General features: G+C 34.5%; 9 non-coding genes across 9 annotated transcripts; all 9 read left to right on the top strand.

Annotated features, from left to right (window-relative positions):
• Nucleotides 1-143: 143 nt before the first annotated feature.
• Nucleotides 144-215, top strand: Trnad-guc (transfer RNA aspartic acid (anticodon GUC)). Its single transcript has one exon. It is a non-coding gene; the product is annotated as a tRNA-Asp (tRNA).
• A 1,661-nt stretch (nt 216-1,876) lies between these two features.
• On the top strand, nt 1,877-1,948 carry Trnad-guc (transfer RNA aspartic acid (anticodon GUC)). The gene has a single exon. It is a non-coding gene; the product is annotated as a tRNA-Asp (tRNA).
• Nucleotides 1,949-3,608: 1,660 nt separating this feature from the next.
• On the top strand, nt 3,609-3,680 carry Trnad-guc (transfer RNA aspartic acid (anticodon GUC)). Its single transcript has one exon. It is a non-coding gene; the product is annotated as a tRNA-Asp (tRNA).
• Nucleotides 3,681-5,340: 1,660 nt separating this feature from the next.
• On the top strand, nt 5,341-5,412 carry Trnad-guc (transfer RNA aspartic acid (anticodon GUC)). The gene has a single exon. It is a non-coding gene; the product is annotated as a tRNA-Asp (tRNA).
• Nucleotides 5,413-10,539: 5,127 nt separating this feature from the next.
• On the top strand, nt 10,540-10,611 carry Trnad-guc (transfer RNA aspartic acid (anticodon GUC)). The gene has a single exon. It is a non-coding gene; the product is annotated as a tRNA-Asp (tRNA).
• Nucleotides 10,612-12,272: 1,661 nt separating this feature from the next.
• Trnad-guc (transfer RNA aspartic acid (anticodon GUC)) lies at nt 12,273-12,344 on the top strand. The gene has a single exon. It is a non-coding gene; the product is annotated as a tRNA-Asp (tRNA).
• A 1,660-nt stretch (nt 12,345-14,004) lies between these two features.
• Trnad-guc (transfer RNA aspartic acid (anticodon GUC)) lies at nt 14,005-14,076 on the top strand. The gene has a single exon. It is a non-coding gene; the product is annotated as a tRNA-Asp (tRNA).
• Nucleotides 14,077-15,736: 1,660 nt separating this feature from the next.
• Nucleotides 15,737-15,808, top strand: Trnad-guc (transfer RNA aspartic acid (anticodon GUC)). The gene has a single exon. It is a non-coding gene; the product is annotated as a tRNA-Asp (tRNA).
• Nucleotides 15,809-17,468: 1,660 nt separating this feature from the next.
• Trnad-guc (transfer RNA aspartic acid (anticodon GUC)) lies at nt 17,469-17,540 on the top strand. The gene has a single exon. It is a non-coding gene; the product is annotated as a tRNA-Asp (tRNA).
• The last annotated feature ends 1,905 nt before the right edge of the window (nt 17,541-19,445 follow it).

Raw genomic sequence — 19,445 nt, 5'->3', positions numbered from 1 at the left:
TTAACAAAAATATGGATAGAGTTGATATGATATATTAATTTGTAAATGTGACATTCCAAATCTCAGAAGCTTTTTTTTTCTTTCTTATTATTCAAAACGCGAAATAACACCAGCCAATATAGGTATGCTACCCTGTCACGTCTTCCTCGTTAGTATAGTGGTCAGTATCCCCGCCTGTCACGCGGGAGACCGGGGTTCGATTCCCCGACGGGGAGATCTTTTTCAAAGGCTGAAGTTATTCATTTGCTTTTTCTACTCTTATGTTATTTCGATTCCGCTCAAATTGTAAACCTTAACATAATTCTAGATATAACTGATTGGAAGTTGGTAGTTGAAACATGAATGAAATACACGAACTTTGCTGTATATTTGGAACCATGAAATTACATGAATAACATTTGAAAACTGAAACAAAACAGATAAATACGTGCGCATATATAAAGACAAAACAATAAAGAAAAGCTGAATAATATTTTTTTTAATACAAAAGGTTGGAACAAACATATACTTAATATAGAAAATGAAAATAATAAAATGATGCAACATTTTATGCAACAGCACACGTGCGCAAGTTTTGCTGACAACGCCGACCATGTTGACCTCGCAGAACACTGGTAACCAACGAAGAGCATGACAGGTTCGGGAAAGATGGACCAACATCAGATATTTTACTGAAATTGATTCTTCTTCCAATTGGCACTGTAGTTGTTTGGTGAGCGTAAGAAGGATTTTTGCAAGCAGTGATATCTGACACGTGTCTAAAACGTTTCGCTTGCTGTCGATAGTCTTTGAAAAGGCATTCTGGTTGGCATTGCAAACGATCGTTTACATGTTCATTTTCTTCGCTTCGAGCTCGTTTCCTTGTTGTACTAGTCGTTGCAGATTTGTTAATGCAAGTGGGTTTACTGTTGGTTGATTGTCTCTTCATTCTACGTCTTGGTTTCGCTGTATGAAATCTTTCAATCTTTGGAGACACGTGAAGCGTTTCACAGAAACTCATGCTCAGGAGTCCGATTGCATTGCAGTTCTCAAAAGCATTGGGTGACATTTTATTACTAAAGTCGTCTTGCGATAAATTGAACTCGCTTTTATAATTGTGTCAAACGACGTATAAGCCAAGTAGTTGATTCCATATTTTTATAGGCAGCAAAGCTGATTTTGATAATTACAAACAAAAAAGGAGAACTGTCTAATGAAGCGCTGCTGAAATTTTCTGTTACCCTTATCAGTGTTGTTTTTTCAAATTCATTGACTACCCGCTTGCAGAGCGGCTGTCCCTTTGATGTACTAATCACAATCTTTATTACCTCTTTAATCAGTTTATCAAGTATTTTTTGGTTTCAATCTCATCAAAGCAAACGATGCACTAAAGACAAATATACAAAATAAGTTTTTCAGTACCTTGAATAAGTACTCAACTGAATATAAATCTTCACTTAGTTAAACTAGAGATATCTAAAGCTTGTTGATAAATATACACGTATAATGACGAGCCAATTAAAATAATATTTCCAATTATCACTGATGGTTTTACAACTTTACAGTATTCAACAAAAATGTGTTTAGCTATTATTTTGAAATCACCAATTCTTGTTCTTTTTGAAAGACACACAAATCAATAAAGTTCAAATGCAATTTAATTTGTTTGCAAGTGGTCTTACGTTTAATGTTGAATATTTCTATCATCTGAGATGTATAGGAAACACGGTTCGATTAGTAAACCATACAATTGTTAACAAAAATATGGATAGAGTTGATATGATATATTAATTTGTAAATGTGACATTCCAAATCTCAGAAGCTTTTTTTTTTCTTTCTTATTATTCAAAACGCGAAATAACACCAGCCAATATAGGTATGCTACCCTGTCACGTCTTCCTCGTTAGTATAGTGGTCAGTATCCCCGCCTGTCACGCGGGAGACCGGGGTTCGATTCCCCGACGGGGAGATCTTTTTCAAAGGCTGAAGTTATTCATTTGCTTTTTCTACTCTTATGTTATTTCGATTCCGCTCAAATTGTAAACCTTAACATAATTCTAGATATAACTGATTGGAAGTTGGTAGTTGAAACATGAATGAAATACACGAACTTTGCTGTATATTTGGAACCATGAAATTACATGAATAACATTTGAAAACTGAAACATAACAGATAAATACGTGCGCATATATAAAGACAAAACAATAAAGAAAAGCTGAATAATATTTTTTTTAATACAAAAGGTTGGAACAAACATATACTTAATATAGAAAATGAAAATAATAAAATGATGCAACATTTTATGCAACAGCACACGTGCGCAAGTTTTGCTGACAACGCCGACCATGTTGACCTCGCAGAACACTGGTAACCAACGAAGAGCATGACAGGTTCGGGAAAGATGGACCAACATCAGATATTTTACTGAAATTGATTCTTCTTCCAATTGGCACTGTAGTTGTTTGGTGAGCGTAAGAAGGATTTTTGCAAGCAGTGATATCTGACACGTGTCTAAAACGTTTCGCTTGCTGTCGATAGTCTTTGAAAAGGCATTCTGGTTGGCATTGCAAACGATCGTTTACATGTTCATTTTCTTCGCTTCGAGCTCGTTTCCTTGTTGTACTAGTCGTTGCAGATTTGTTAATGCAAGTGGGTTTACTGTTGGTTGATTGTCTCTTCATTCTACGTCTTGGTTTCGCTGTATGAAATCTTTCAATCTTTGGAGACACGTGAAGCGTTTCACAGAAACTCATGCTCAGGAGTTCGATTGCATTGCAGTTCTCAACAGCATTGGGTGACATTTTATTACTAAAGTCGTCTTGCGATAAATTGAACTCGCTTTTATAATTGTGTCAAACGAAGTATAAGCCAAGTAGTTGATTCCATATTTTTATAGGCAGCAAAGCTGATTTTGATAATTACAAACAAAAAAGGATAACTGTCTAATGAAGCGCTGCTGAAATTTTCTGTTAACCTTATCAGTGTTGTTTTTTCAAATTCATTGACCACCCGCTTGCAGAACGGCTGTCCCTTTGATGTACTAATCACAATCTGTATTACCTCTTTAATCAGTTTATCAAGTATTTTTCGGTTTCAATCTCATCAAAGCAAACGATGCACTAAAGACAAATATACAAAATAAGTTTTTCAGTACCTTGAATAAGTACTCAACTGAATATAAATCTTCACTTAGTTAAACTAGAGATATCTAAAGCTTGTTGATAAATATACACGTATAATGACGAGCCAATTAAAATAATATTTCCAATTATCACTGATGGTTTTACAACTTTACAGTATTCAACAAAAACGTGTTTAGCTATTATTTTGAAATCACCAATTCTTGTTCTTTTTGAAAGACACACAAATCAATAAAGTTCAAATGCAATTTAATTTGTTTGCAAGTAGTCTTACGTTTAATGTTGAATATTTTCATCATCTGAGATGTATAGGAAACACGGTTCGATTAGTAAACCATACAATTGTTAACAAAAATATGGATAGAGTTGATATGATATATTAATTTGTAAATGTGACATTCCAAATCTCAGAAGCTTTTTTTTTCTTTTTTATTATTCAAAACGCGAAATAACACCAGCCAATATAGGTATGCTACCCTGTCACGTCTTCCTCGTTAGTATAGTGGTCAGTATCCCCGCCTGTCACGCGGGAGACCGGGGTTCGATTCCCCGACGGGGAGATCTTTTTCAAAGGCTGAAGTTATTCATTTGCTTTTTCTACTCTTATGTTATTTCGATTCCGCTCAAATTGTAAACCTTAACATAATTCTAGATATAACTGATTGGAAGTTGGTAGTTGAAACATGAATGAAATACACGAACTTTGCTGTATATTTGGAACCATGAAATTACATGAATAACATTTGAAAACTGAAACATAACAGATAAATACGTGCGCATATATAAAGACAAAACAATAAAGAAAAGCTGAATAATATTTTTTTTAATACAAAAGGTTGGAACAAACATATACTTAATATAGAAAATGAAAATAATAAAATGATGCAACATTTTATGCAACAGCACACGTGCGCAAGTTTTGCTGACAACGCCGACCATGTTGACCTCGCAGAACACTGGTAACCAACGAAGAGCATGACAGGTTCGGGAAAGATGGACCAACATCAGATATTTTACTGAAATTGATTCTTCTTCCAATTGGCACTGTAGTTGTTTGGTGAGCGTAAGAAGGATTTTTGCAAGCAGTGATATCTGACACGTGTCTAAAACGTTTCGCTTGCTGTCGATAGTCTTTGAAAAGGCATTCTGGTTGGCATTGCAAACGATCGTTTACATGTTCATTTTCTTCGCTTCGAGCTCGTTTCCTTGTTGTACTAGTCGTTGCAGATTTGTTAATGCAAGTGGGTTTACTGTTGGTTGATTGTCTCTTCATTCTACGTCTTGGTTTCGCTGTATGAAATCTTTCAATCTTTGGAGACACGTGAAGCGTTTCACAGAAACTCATGCTCAGGAGTTCGATTGCATTGCAGTTCTCAACAGCATTGGGTGACATTTTATTACTAAAGTCGTCTTGCGATAAATTGAACTCGCTTTTATAATTGTGTCAAACGAAGTATAAGCCAAGTAGTTGATTCCATATTTTTATAGGCAGCAAAGCTGATTTTGATAATTACAAACAAAAAAGGATAACTGTCTAATGAAGCGCTGCTGAAATTTTCTGTTAACCTTATCAGTGTTGTTTTTTCAAATTCATTGACCACCCGCTTGCAGAACGGCTGTCCCTTTGATGTACTAATCACAATCTGTATTACCTCTTTAATCAGTTTATCAAGTATTTTTCGGTTTCAATCTCATCAAAGCAAACGATGCACTAAAGACAAATATACAAAATAAGTTTTTCAGTACCTTGAATAAGTACTCAACTGAATATAAATCTTCACTTAGTTAAACTAGAGATATCTAAAGCTTGTTGATAAATATACACGTATAATGACGAGCCAATTAAAATAATATTTCCAATTATCACTGATGGTTTTACAACTTTACAGTATTCAACAAAAACGTGTTTAGCTATTATTTTGAAATCACCAATTCTTGTTCTTTTTGAAAGACACACAAATCAATAAAGTTCAAATGCAATTTAATTTGTTTGCAAGTAGTCTTACGTTTAATGTTGAATATTTTCATCATCTGAGATGTATAGGAAACACGGTTCGATTAGTAAACCATACAATTGTTAACAAAAATATGGATAGAGTTGATATGATATATTAATTTGTAAATGTGACATTCCAAATCTCAGAAGCTTTTTTTTTCTTTTTTATTATTCAAAACGCGAAATAACACCAGCCAATATAGGTATGCTACCCTGTCACGTCTTCCTCGTTAGTATAGTGGTCAGTATCCCCGCCTGTCACGCGGGAGACCGGGGTTCGATTCCCCGACGGGGAGATCTTTTTCAAAGGCTGAAGTTATTCATTTGCTTTTTCTACTCTTATGTTATTTCGATTCCGCTCAAATTGTAAACCTTAACATAATTCTAGATATAACTGATTGGAAGTTGGTAGTTGAAACATGAATGAAATACACGAACTTTGCTGTATATTTGGAACCATGAAATTACATGAATAACATTTGAAAACTGAAACATAACAGATAAATACGTGCGCATATATAAAGACAAAACAATAAAGAAAAGCTGAATAATATTTTTTTTAATACAAAAGGTTGGAACAAACATATACTTAATATAGAAAATGAAAATAATAAAATGATGCAACATTTTATGCAACAGCACACGTGCGCAAGTTTTGCTGACAACGCCGACCATGTTGACCTCGCAGAACACTGGTAACCAACGAAGAGCATGACAGGTTCGGGAAAGATGGACCAACATCAGATATTTTACTGAAATTGATTCTTCTTCCAATTGGCACTGTAGTTGTTTGGTGAGCGTAAGAAGGATTTTTGCAAGCAGTGATATCTGACACGTGTCTAAAACGTTTCGCTTGCTGTCGATAGTCTTTGAAAAGGCATTCTGGTTGGCATTGCAAACGATCGTTTACATGTTCATTTTCTTCGCTTCGAGCTCGTTTCCTTGTTGTACTAGTCGTTGCAGATTTGTTAATGCAAGTGGGTTTACTGTTGGTTGATTGTCTCTTCATTCTACGTCTTGGTTTCGCTGTATGAAATCTTTCAATCTTTGGAGACACGTGAAGCGTTTCACAGAAACTCATGCTCAGGAGTCCGATTGCATTGCAGTTCTCAACAGCATTGGGTGACATTTTATTACTAAAGTCGTCTTGCGATAAATTGAACTCGCTTTTATAATTGTGTCAAACGAAGTATAAGCCAAGTAGTTGATTCCATATTTTTATAGGCAGCAAAGCTGATTTTGATAATTACAAACAAAAAAGGAGAACTGTCTAATGAAGCGCTGCTGAAATTTTCTGTTAACCTTATCAGTGTTGTTTTTTCAAATTCATTGACCACCCGCTTGCAGAACGGCTGTCCCTTTGATGTACTAATCACAATCTGTATTACCTCTTTAATCAGTTTATCAAGTATTTTTCGGTTTCAATCTCATCAAAGCAAACGATGCACTAAAGACAAATATACAAAATAAGTTTTTCAGTACCTTGAATAAGTACTCAACTGAATATAAATCTTCACTTAGTTAAACTAGAGATATCTAAAGCTTGTTGATAAATATACACGTATAATGACGAGCCAATTAAAATAATATTTCCAATTATCACTGATGGTTTTACAACTTTACAGTATTCAACAAAAATGTGTTTAGCTATTATTTGGAAATCACCAATTCTTGTTCTTTTTGAAAGACACACAAATCAATAAAGTTCAAATGCAATTTAATTTGTTTGCAAGTGGTCTTACGTTTAATGTTGAATATTTTCATCATCTGAGATGTATAGGAAACACGGTTCGATTAGTAAACCATACAATTGTTAACAAAAATATGGATAGAGTTGATATGATATATTAATTTGTAAATGTGACATTCCAAATCTCAGAAGCTTTTTTTTTTCTTTTTTATTATTCAAAACGCGAAATAACACTAGCCAATATAGGTATGCTACCCTGTCACGTCTTCCTCGTTAGTATAGTGGTCAGTATCCCCGCCTGTCACGCAGGAGACCGGGGTTCGATTCCCCGACGGGGAGATCTTTTTCAAAGGCTGAAGTTATTCATTTGCTTTTTCTACTCTTATGTTATTTCGATTCCGCTCAAATTGTAAACCTTAACATAATTCTAGATATAACTGATTGGAAGTTGGTAGTTGAAACATGAATGAAATACACGAACTTTGCTGTATATTTGGAACCATTAAATTACATGAATAACATTTGAAAACTGAAACATAACAGATAAATACGTGCGCATATATAAAGACAAAACAATAAAGAAAAGCTGAATAATATTTTTTTTAATACAAAAGGTTGGAACAAACATATACTTAATATAGAAAATGAAAATAATAAAATGATGCAACATTTTATGCAACAGCACACGTGCGCAAGTTTTGCTGACAACGCCGACCATGTTGACCTCGCAGAACACTGGTAACCAACGAAGAGCATGACAGGTTCGGGAAAGATGGACCAACATCAGATATTTTACTGAAATTGATTCTTCTTCCAATTGGCACTGTAGTTGTTTGGTGAGCGTAAGAAGGATTTTTGCAAGCAGTGATATCTGACACGTGTCTAAAACGTTTCGCTTGCTGTCGATAGTCTTTGAAAAGGCATTCTGGTTGGCATTGCAAACGATCGTTTACATGTTCATTTTCTTCGCTTCGAGCTCGTTTCCTTGTTGTACTAGTCGTTGCAGATTTGTTAATGCAAGTGGGTTTACTGTTGGTTGATTGTCTCTTCATTCTACGTCTTGGTTTCGCTGTATGAAATCTTTCAATCTTTGGAGACACGTGAAGCGTTTCACAGAAACTCATGCTCAGGAGTCCGATTGCATTGCAGTTCTCAACAGCATTGGGTGACATTTTATTACTAAAGTCGTCTTGCGATAAATTGAACTCGCTTTTATAATTGTGTCAAACGAAGTATAAGCCAAGTAGTTGATTCCATATTTTTATAGGCAGCAAAGCTGATTTTGATAATTACAAACAAAAAAGGAGAACTGTCTAATGAAGCGCTGCTGAAATTTTCTGTTAACCTTATCAGTGTTGTTTTTTCAAATTCATTGACCACCCGCTTGCAGAACGGCTGTCCCTTTGATGTACTAATCACAATCTGTATTACCTCTTTAATCAGTTTATCAAGTATTTTTCGGTTTCAATCTCATCAAAGCAAACGATGCACTAAAGACAAATATACAAAATAAGTTTTTCAGTACCTTGAATAAGTACTCAACTGAATATAAATCTTCACTTAGTTAAACTAGAGATATCTAAAGCTTGTTGATAAATATACACGTATAATGACGAGCCAATTAAAATAATATTTCCAATTATCACTGATGGTTTTACAACTTTACAGTATTCAACAAAAATGTGTTTAGCTATTATTTGGAAATCACCAATTCTTGTTCTTTTTGAAAGACACACAAATCAATAAAGTTCAAATGCAATTTAATTTGTTTGCAAGTGGTCTTACGTTTAATGTTGAATATTTTCATCATCTGAGATGTATAGGAAACACGGTTCGATTAGTAAACCATACAATTGTTAACAAAAATATGGATAGAGTTGATATGATATATTAATTTGTAAATGTGACATTCCAAATCTCAGAAGCTTTTTTTTTTCTTTTTTATTATTCAAAACGCGAAATAACACTAGCCAATATAGGTATGCTACCCTGTCACGTCTTCCTCGTTAGTATAGTGGTCAGTATCCCCGCCTGTCACGCAGGAGACCGGGGTTCGATTCCCCGACGGGGAGATCTTTTTCAAAGGCTGAAGTTATTCATTTGCTTTTTCTACTCTTATGTTATTTCGATTCCGCTCAAATTGTAAACCTTAACATAATTCTAGATATAACTGATTGGAAGTTGGTAGTTGAAACATGAATGAAATACACGAACTTTGCTGTATATTTGGAACCATTAAATTACATGAATAACATTTGAAAACTGAAACATAACAGATAAATACGTGCGCATATATAAAGACAAAACAATAAAGAAAAGCTGAATAATATTTTTTTTAATACAAAAGGTTGGAACAAACATATACTTAATATAGAAAATGAAAATAATAAAATGATGCAACATTTTATGCAACAGCACACGTGCGCAAGTTTTGCTGACAACGCCGACCATGTTGACCTCGCAGAACACTGGTAACCAACGAAGAGCATGACAGGTTCGGGAAAGATGGACCAACATCAGATATTTTACTGAAATTGATTCTTCTTCCAATTGGCACTGTAGTTGTTTGGTGAGCGTAAGAAGGATTTTTGCAAGCAGTGATATCTGACACGTGTCTAAAACGTTTCGCTTGCTGTCGATAGTCTTTGAAAAGGCATTCTGGTTGGCATTGCAAACGATCGTTTACATGTTCATTTTCTTCGCTTCGAGCTCGTTTCCTTGTTGTACTAGTCGTTGCAGATTTGTTAATGCAAGTGGGTTTACTGTTGGTTGATTGTCTCTTCATTCTACGTCTTGGTTTCGCTGTATGAAATCTTTCAATCTTTGGAGACACGTGAAGCGTTTCACAGAAACTCATGCTCAGGAGTCCGATTGCATTGCAGTTCTCAAAAGCATTGGGTGACATTTTATTACTAAAGTCGTCTTGCGATAAATTGAACTCGCTTTTATAATTGTGTCAAACGACGTATAAGCCAAGTAGTTGATTCCATATTTTTATAGGCAGCAAAGCTGATTTTGATAATTACAAACAAAAAAGGAGAACTGTCTAATGAAGCGCTGTTGAAATTTTCTGTTACCCTTATCAGTGTTGTTTTTTCAAATTCATTGACTACCCGCTTGCAGAACGGCTGTCCCTTTGATGTACTAATCACAATCTTTATTACCTCTTTAATCAGTTTATCAAGTATTTTTCGGTTTCAATCTCATCAAAGCAAACGATGCACTAAAGACAAATATACAAAATAAGTTTTTCAGTACCTTGAATAAGTACTCAACTGAATATAAATCTTCACTTAGTTAAACTAGAGATATCTAAAGCTTGTTGATATATATACACGTATAATGACGAGCCAATTAAAATAATATTTCCAATTATCACTGATGGTTTTACAACTTTACAGTATTCAACAAAAATGTGTTTAGCTATTATTTTGAAATCACCAATTCTTGTTCTTTTTGAAAGACACACAAATCAATAAAGTTCAAATGCAATTTAATTTGTTTGCAAGTGGTCTTACGTTTAATGTTGAATATTTCTATCATCTGAGTCGTATAGGAAACACGGTTCGATTAGTAAACCATACAATTGTTAACAAAAATATGGATAGAGTTGATATGATATATTAATTTGTAAATGTGACATTCCAAATCTCAGAAGCTTTTTTTTTTCTTTCTTATTATTCAAAACGCGAAATAACACCAGCCAATATAGGTATGCTACCCTGTCACGTCTTCCTCGTTAGTATAGTGGTCAGTATCCCCGCCTGTCACGCGGGAGACCGGGGTTCGATTCCCCGACGGGGAGATCTTTTTCAAAGGCTGAAGTTATTCATTTGCTTTTTCTACTCTTATGTTATTTCGATTCCGCTCAAATTGTAAACCTTAACATAATTCTAGATATAACTGATTGGAAGTTGGTAGTTGAAACATGAATGAAATACACGAACTTTGCTGTATATTTGGAACCATGAAATTACATGAATAATATTTGAAAACTGAAACATAACAGATAAATACGTGCGCATATATAAAGACAAAACAATAAAGAAAAGCTGAATAATATTTTTTTTAATACAAAAGGTTGGAACAAACATATACTTAATATAGAAAATGAAAATAATAAAATGATGCAACATTTTATGCAACAGCACACGTGCGCAAGTTTTGCTGACAACGCCGACCATGTTGACCTCGCAGAACACTGGTAACCAACGAAGAGCATGACAGGTTCGGGAAAGATGGACCAACATCAGATATTTTACTGAAATTGATTCTTCTTCCAATTGGCACTGTAGTTGTTTGGTGAGCGTAAGAAGGATTTTTGCAAGCAGTGATATCTGACACGTGTCTAAAACGTTTCGCTTGCTGTCGATAGTCTTTGAAAAGGCATTCTGGTTGGCATTGCAAACGATCGTTTACATGTTCATTTTCTTCGCTTCGAGCTCGTTTCCTTGTTGTACTAGTCGTTGCAGATTTGTTAATGCAAGTGGGTTTACTGTTGGTTGATTGTCTCTTCATTCTACGTCTTGGTTTCGCTGTATGAAATCTTTCAATCTTTGGAGACACGTGAAGCGTTTCACAGAAACTCATGCTCAGGAGTCCGATTGCATTGCAGTTCTCAACAGCATTGGGTGACATTTTATTACTAAAGTCGTCTTGCGATAAATTGAACTCGCTTTTATAATTGTGTCAAACGAAGTATAAGCCAAGTAGTTGATTCCATATTTTTATAGGCAGCAAAGCTGATTTTGATAATTACAAACAAAAAAGGAGAACTGTCTAATGAAGCGCTGCTGAAATTTTCTGTTAACCTTATCAGTGTTGTTTTTTCAAATTCATTGACCACCCGCTTGCAGAACGGCTGTCCCTTTGATGTACTAATCACAATCTGTATTACCTCTTTAATCAGTTTATCAAGTATTTTTCGGTTTCAATCTCATCAAAGCAAACGATGCACTAAAGACAAATATACAAAATAAGTTTTTCAGTACCTTGAATAAGTACTCAACTGAATATAAATCTTCACTTAGTTAAACTAGAGATATCTAAAGCTTGTTGATAAATATACACGTATAATGACGAGCCAATTAAAATAATATTTCCAATTATCACTGATGGTTTTACAACTTTACAGTATTCAACAAAAATGTGTTTAGCTATTATTTTGAAATCACCAATTCTTGTTCTTTTTGAAAGACACACAAATCAATAAAGTTCAAATGCAATTTAATTTGTTTGCAAGTAGTCTTACGTTTAATGTTGAATATTTCTATCATCTGAGATGTATAGGAAACACGGTTCGATTAGTAAACCATACAATTGTTAACAAAAATATGGATAGAGTTGATATGATATATTAATTTGTAAATGTGACATTCCAAATCTCAGAAGCTTTTTTTTTTCTTTCTTATTATTCAAAACGCGAAATAACACCAGCCAATATAGGTATGCTACCCTGTCACGTCTTCCTCGTTAGTATAGTGGTCAGTATCCCCGCCTGTCACGCGGGAGACCGGGGTTCGATTCCCCGACGGGGAGATCTTTTTCAAAGGCTGAAGTTATTCATTTGCTTTTTCTACTCTTATGTTATTTCGATTCCGCTCAAATTGTAAACCTTAACATAATTCTAGATATAACTGATTGGAAGTTGGTAGTTGAAACATTAATGAAATACACGAACTTTGCTGTATATTTGGAACCATGAAATTACATGAATAACATTTGAAAACTGAAACATAACAGATAAATACGTGCGCATATATAAAGACAAAACAATAAAGAAAAGCTAAATAATATTTTTTTAATACAAAAGGTTGGAACAAACATATACTTAATATAGAAAATGAAAATAATAAAATGATGCAACATTTTATGCAACAGCACACGTGCGCAAGTTTTGCTGACAACGCCGACCATGTTGACCTCGCAGAACACTGGTAACCAACGAAGAGCATGACAGGTTCGGGAAAGATGGACCAACATCAGATATTTTACTGAAATTGATTCTTCTTCCAATTGGCACTGTAGTTGTTTGGTGAGCGTAAGAAGGATTTTTGCAAGCAGTGATATCTGACACGTGTCTAAAACGTTTCGCTTGCTGTCGATAGTCTTTGAAAAGGCATTCTGGTTGGCATTGCAAACGATCGTTTACATGTTCATTTTCTTCGCTTCGAGCTCGTTTCCTTGTTGTACTAGTCGTTGCAGATTTGTTAATGCAAGTGGGTTTACTGTTGGTTGATTGTCTCTTCATTCTACGTCTTGGTTTCGCTGTATGAAATCTTTCAATCTTTGGAGACACGTGAAGCGTTTCACAGAAACTCATGCTCAGGAGTCCGATTGCATTGCAGTTCTCAACAGCATTGGGTGACATTTTATTACTAAAGTCGTCTTGCGATAAATTGAACTCGCTTTTATAATTGTGTCAAACGAAGTATAAGCCAAGTAGTTGATTCCATATTTTTATAGGCAGCAAAGCTGATTTTGATAATTACAAACAAAAAAGGAGAACTGTCTAATGAAGCGCTGCTGAAATTTTCTGTTAACCTTATCAGTGTTGTTTTTTCAAATTCATTGACCACCCGCTTGCAGAACGGCTGTCCCTTTGATGTACTAATCACAATCTGTATTACCTCTTTAATCAGTTTATCAAGTATTTTTCGGTTTCAATCTCATCAAAGCAAACGATGCACTAAAGACAAATATACAAAATAAGTTTTTCAGTACCTTGAATAAGTACTCAACTGAATATAAATCTTCACTTAGTTAAACTAGAGATATCTAAAGCTTGTTGATAAATATACACGTATAATGACGAGCCAATTAAAATAATATTTCCAATTATCACTGATGGTTTTACAACTTTACAGTATTCAACAAAAATGTGTTTAGCTATTATTTTGAAATCACCAATTCTTGTTCTTTTTGAAAGACACACAAATCAATAAAGTTCAAATGCAATTTAATTTGTTTGCAAGTAGTCTTACGTTTAATGTTGAATATTTCTATCATCTGAGATGTATAGGAAACACGGTTCGATTAGTAAACCATGCAATTGTTAACAAAAATATGGATAGAGTTGATATGATATATTAATTTGTAAATGTGACATTCCAAATCTCAGAAGCTTTTTTTTTTCTTTCTTATTATTCAAAACGCGAAATAACACCAGCCAATATAGGTATGCTACCCTGTCACGTCTTCCTCGTTAGTATAGTGGTCAGTATCCCCGCCTGTCACGCGGGAGACCGGGGTTCGATTCCCCGACGGGGAGATCTTTTTCAAAGGCTGAAGTTATTCATTTGCTTTTTCTACTCTTATGTTATTTCGATTCCGCTCAAATTGTAAACCTTAACATAATTCTAGATATAACTGATTGGAAGTTGGTAGTTGAAACATGAATGAAATACACGAACTTTGCTGTATATTTGGAACCATGAAATTACATGAATAACATTTGAAAACTGAAACATAACAGATAAATACGTGCGCATATATAAAGACAAAACAATAAAGAAAAGCTAAATAATATTTTTTTAATACAAAAGGTTGGAACAAACATATACTTAATATAGAAAATGAAAATAATAAAATGATGCAACATTTTATGCAACAGCACACGTGCGCAAGTTTTGCTGACAACGCCGACCATGTTGACCTCGCAGAACACTGGTAACCAACGAAGAGCATGACAGGTTCGGGAAAGATGGACCAACATCAGATATTTTACTGAAATTGATTCTTCTTCCAATTGGCACTGTAGTTGTTTGGTGAGCGTAAGAAGGATTTTTGCAAGCAGTGATATCTGACACGTGTCTAAAACGTTTCGCTTGCTGTCGATAGTCTTTGAAAAGGCATTCTGGTTGGCATTGCAAACGATCGTTTACATGTTCATTTTCTTCGCTTCGAGCTCGTTTCCTTGTTGTACTAGTCGTTGCAGATTTGTTAATGCAAGTGGGTTTACTGTTGGTTGATTGTCTCTTCATTCTACGTCTTGGTTTCGCTGTATGAAATCTTTCAATCTTTGGAGACACGTGAAGCGTTTCACAGAAACTCATGCTCAGGAGTCCGATTGCATTGCAGTTCTCAACAGCATTGGGTGACATTTTATTACTAAAGTCGTCTTGCGATAAATTGAACTCGCTTTTATAATTGTGTCAAACGAAGTATAAGCCAAGTAGTTGATTCCATATTTTTATAGGCAGCAAAGCTGATTTTGATAATTACAAACAAAAAAGGAGAACTGTCTAATGAAGCGCTGCTGAAATTTTCTGTTAACCTTATCAGTGTTGTTTTTTCAAATTCATTGACCACCCGCTTGCAGAACGGCTGTCCCTTTGATGTACTAATCACAATCTGTATTACCTCTTTAATCAGTTTATCAAGTATTTTTCGGTTTCAATCTCATCAAAGCAAACGATGCACTAAAGACAAATATACAAAATAAGTTTTTCAGTACCTTGAATAAGTACTCAACTGAATATAAATCTTCACTTAGTTAAACTAGAGATATCTAAAGCTTGTTGATAAATATACACGTATAATGACGAGCCAATTAAAATAATATTTCCAATTATCACTGATGGTTTTACAACTTTACAGTATTCAACAAAAATGTGTTTAGCTATTATTTTGAAATCACCAATTCTTGTTCTTTTTGAAAGACACACAAATCAATAAAGTTCAAATGCAATTTAATTTGTTTGCAAGTAGTCTTACGTTTAATGTTGAATATTTCTATCATCTGAGATGTATAGGAAACACGGTTCGATTAGTAAACCATGCAATTGTTAACAAAAATATGGATAGAGTTGATATGATATATTAATTTGTAAATGTGACATTCCAAATCTCAGAAGCTTTTTTTTTTCTTTCTTATTATTCAAAACGCGAAATAACACCAGCCAATATAGGTATGCTACCCTGTCACGTCTTCCTCGTTAGTATAGTGGTCAGTATCCCCGCCTGTCACGCGGGAGACCGGGGTTCGATTCCCCGACGGGGAGATCTTTTTCAAAGGCTGAAGTTATTCATTTGCTTTTTCTACTCTTATGTTATTTCGATTCCGCTCAAATTGTAAACCTTAACATAATTCTAGATATAACTGATTGGAAGTTGGTAGTTGAAACATGAATGAAATACACGAACTTTGCTGTATATTTGGAACCATGAAATTACATGAATAACATTTGAAAACTGAAACATAACAGATAAATACGTGCGCATATATAAAGACAAAACAATAAAGAAAAGCTGAATAATATTTTTTTTAATACAAAAGGTTGGAACAAACATATACTTAATATAGAAAATGAAAATAATAAAATGATGCAACATTTTATGCAACAGCACACGTGCGCAAGTTTTGCTGACAACGCCGACCATGTTGACCTCGCAGAACACTGGTAACCAACGAAGAGCATGACAGGTTCGGGAAAGATGGACCAACATCAGATATTTTACTGAAATTGATTCTTCTTCCAATTGGCACTGTAGTTGTTTGGTGAGCGTAAGAAGGATTTTTGCAAGCAGTGATATCTGACACGTGTCTAAAACGTTTCGCTTGCTGTCGATAGTCTTTGAAAAGGCATTCTGGTTGGCATTGCAAACGATCGTTTACATGTTCATTTTCTTCGCTTCGAGCTCGTTTCCTTGTTGTACTAGTCGTTGCAGATTTGTTAATGCAAGTGGGTTTACTGTTGGTTGATTGTCTCTTCATTCTACGTCTTGGTTTCGCTGTATGAAATCTTTCAATCTTTGGAGACACGTGAAGCGTTTCACAGAAACTCATGCTCAGGAGTCCGATTGCATTGCAGTTCTCAACAGCATTGGGTGACATTTTATTATTAAAGTCGTCTTGCGATAAATTGAACTCGCTTTTATAATTGTGTCAAACGAAGTATAAGCCAAGTAGTTGATTCCATATTTTTATAGGCAGCAAAGCTGATTTTGATAATTACAAACAAAAAAGGAGAACTGTCTAATGAAGCGCTGCTGAAATTTTCTGTTAACCTTATCAGTGTTGTTTTGTCAAATTCATTGACCACCCGCTTGCAGAACGGCTGTCCCTTTGATGTACTAATCACAATCTGTATTACCTCTTTAATCAGTTTATCAAGTATTTTTCGGTTTCAATCTCATCAAAGCAAACGATGCACTAAAGACAAATATACAAAATAAGTTTTTCAGTACCTTGAATAAGTACTCAACTGAATATAAATCTTCACTTAGTTAAACTAGAGATATCTAAAGCTTGTTGATAAATATACACGTATAATGACGAGCCAATTAAAATAATATTTCCAATTATCACTGATGGTTTTACAACTTTACAGTATTCAACAAAAATGTGTTTAGCTATTATTTTGAAATCACCAATTCTTGTTCTTTTTGAAAGACACACAAATCAATAAAGTTCAAATGCAATTTAATTTGTTTGCAAGTAGTCTTACGTTTAATGTTGAATATTTTCATCTTCTGAGATGTATAGGAAACACGGTTCGATTAGTAAACCATACAATTGTTAACAAAAATATGGATAGAGTTGATATGATATATTAATTTGTAAATGTGACATTCCAAATCTCAGAAGCTTTTTTTTTCTTTTTTATTATTCAAAACGCGAAATAACACCAGCCAATATAGGTATGCTACCCTGTCACGTCTTCCTCGTTAGTATAGTGGTCAGTATCCCCGCCTGTCACGCGGGAGACCGGGGTTCGATTCCCCGACGGGGAGATCTTTTTCAAAGGCTGAAGTTATTCATTTGCTTTTTCTACTCTTATGTTATTTCGATTCCGCTCAAATTGTAAACCTTAACATAATTCTAGATATAACTGATTGGAAGTTGGTAGTTGAAACATGAATGAAATACACGAACTTTGCTGTATATTTGGAACCATGAAATTACATGAATAACATTTGAAAACTGAAACATAACAGATAAATACGTGCGCATATATAAAGACAAAACAATAAAGAAAAGCTGAATAATATTTTTTTTAATACAAAAGGTTGGAACAAACATATACTTAATATAGAAAATGAAAATAATAAAATGATGCAACATTTTATGCAACAGCACACGTGCGCAAGTTTTGCTGACAACGCCGACCATGTTGACCTCGCAGAACACTGGTAACCAACGAAGAGCATGACAGGTTCGGGAAAGATGGACCAACATCAGATATTTTACTGAAATTGATTCTTCTTCCAATTGGCACTGTAGTTGTTTGGTGAGCGTAAGAAGGATTTTTGCAAGCAGTGATATCTGACACGTGTCTAAAACGTTTCGCTTGCTGTCGATAGTTTTTGAAAAGGCATTCTGGTTGGCATTGCAAACGATCGTTTACATGTTCATTTTCTTCGCTTCGAGCTCGTTTCCTTGTTGTACTAGTCGTTGCAGATTTGTTAATGCAAGTGGGTTTACTGTTGGTTGATTGTCTCTTCATTCTACGTCTTGGTTTCGCTGTATGAAATATTTCAATCTTTGGAGACACGTGAAGCGTTTCACAGAAACTCATGCTCAGGAGTCCGATTGCATTGCAGTTCTCAACAGCATTGGGTGACATTTTATTACTAAAGTCGTCTTGCGATAAATTGAACTCGCTTTTATAATTGTGTCAAACGAAGTATAAGCCAAGTAGTTGATTCCGTATTTATATAGGCAGCAAAGCTGATTTTGATAATTACAAAGAAAAAAGGAGAACTGTCTAATGAAGCGCTGCTGAAATTTTCTGTTAACCTTATCAGTGTTGTTTTTTCAAATTCATTGACCACCCGCTTGCAGAACGGCTGTCCCTTTGATGTACTAATCACAATCTGTATTACCTCTTTAATCAGTTTATCAAGTATTTTTCGGTTTCAATCTCATCAAAGCAAACGATGCACTAAAGACAAATATACAAAATAAGTTTTTCAGTACCTTGAATAAGTACTCAACTGAATATAAATCTTCACTTAGTTAAACTAGAGATATCTAAAGCTTGTTGATAAATATACACGTATAATGACCAGCCAATTAAAATAATATTTCCAATTATCACTGATGGTTTTACAACTTTACAGTATTCAACAAAAATGTGTTTAGCTATTATTTTTAAATCACCAAATTCTTGTTCTTTTTGAAAGACACACAAATCAATAAAGTTCAAATGCAATTTAATTTGTTTGCAAGTGGTCTTACGTTTAATGTTGAATATTTCTATCATCTGAGATGTATAGGAAACACGGTTCGATTAGTAAACCATACAATTGTTAACAAAAATATGGATAGAGTTGATATGATATATTAATTTGTAAATGTGACATTCCAAATCTCAGAAGCTTTTTTTTTCTTTCTTATTATTCAAAACGCGAAATAACACCAGCCAATATAGGTATGCTACCCTGTCACGTCTTCCTCGTTAGTATAGTGGTCAGTATCCCCGCCTGTCACGCGGGAGACCGGTGTTCGATTCCCCGACGGGGAGATCTTTTTCAAAGGCTGAAGTTATTCATTTGCTTTTTCTACTCTTATGTTATTTCGATTCCGCTCAAATTGTAATCCTTAACATAATTCTAGATATAACTGATTGGAAGTTGGTAGTTGAAACATGAATGAAATACACGAACTTTGCTGTATATTTGGAACCATGAAATTAC

The sequence above is a fragment of the Ascidiella aspersa genome, chromosome 3 (genome assembly GCF_963924565.1).
Source record: "Ascidiella aspersa chromosome 3, kaAscAspe10.2, whole genome shotgun sequence".
Classification (NCBI taxonomy): domain Eukaryota; kingdom Metazoa; phylum Chordata; class Ascidiacea; order Phlebobranchia; family Ascidiidae; genus Ascidiella; species Ascidiella aspersa.
This window is presented reverse-complemented; position numbering and strand designations above follow the sequence as displayed.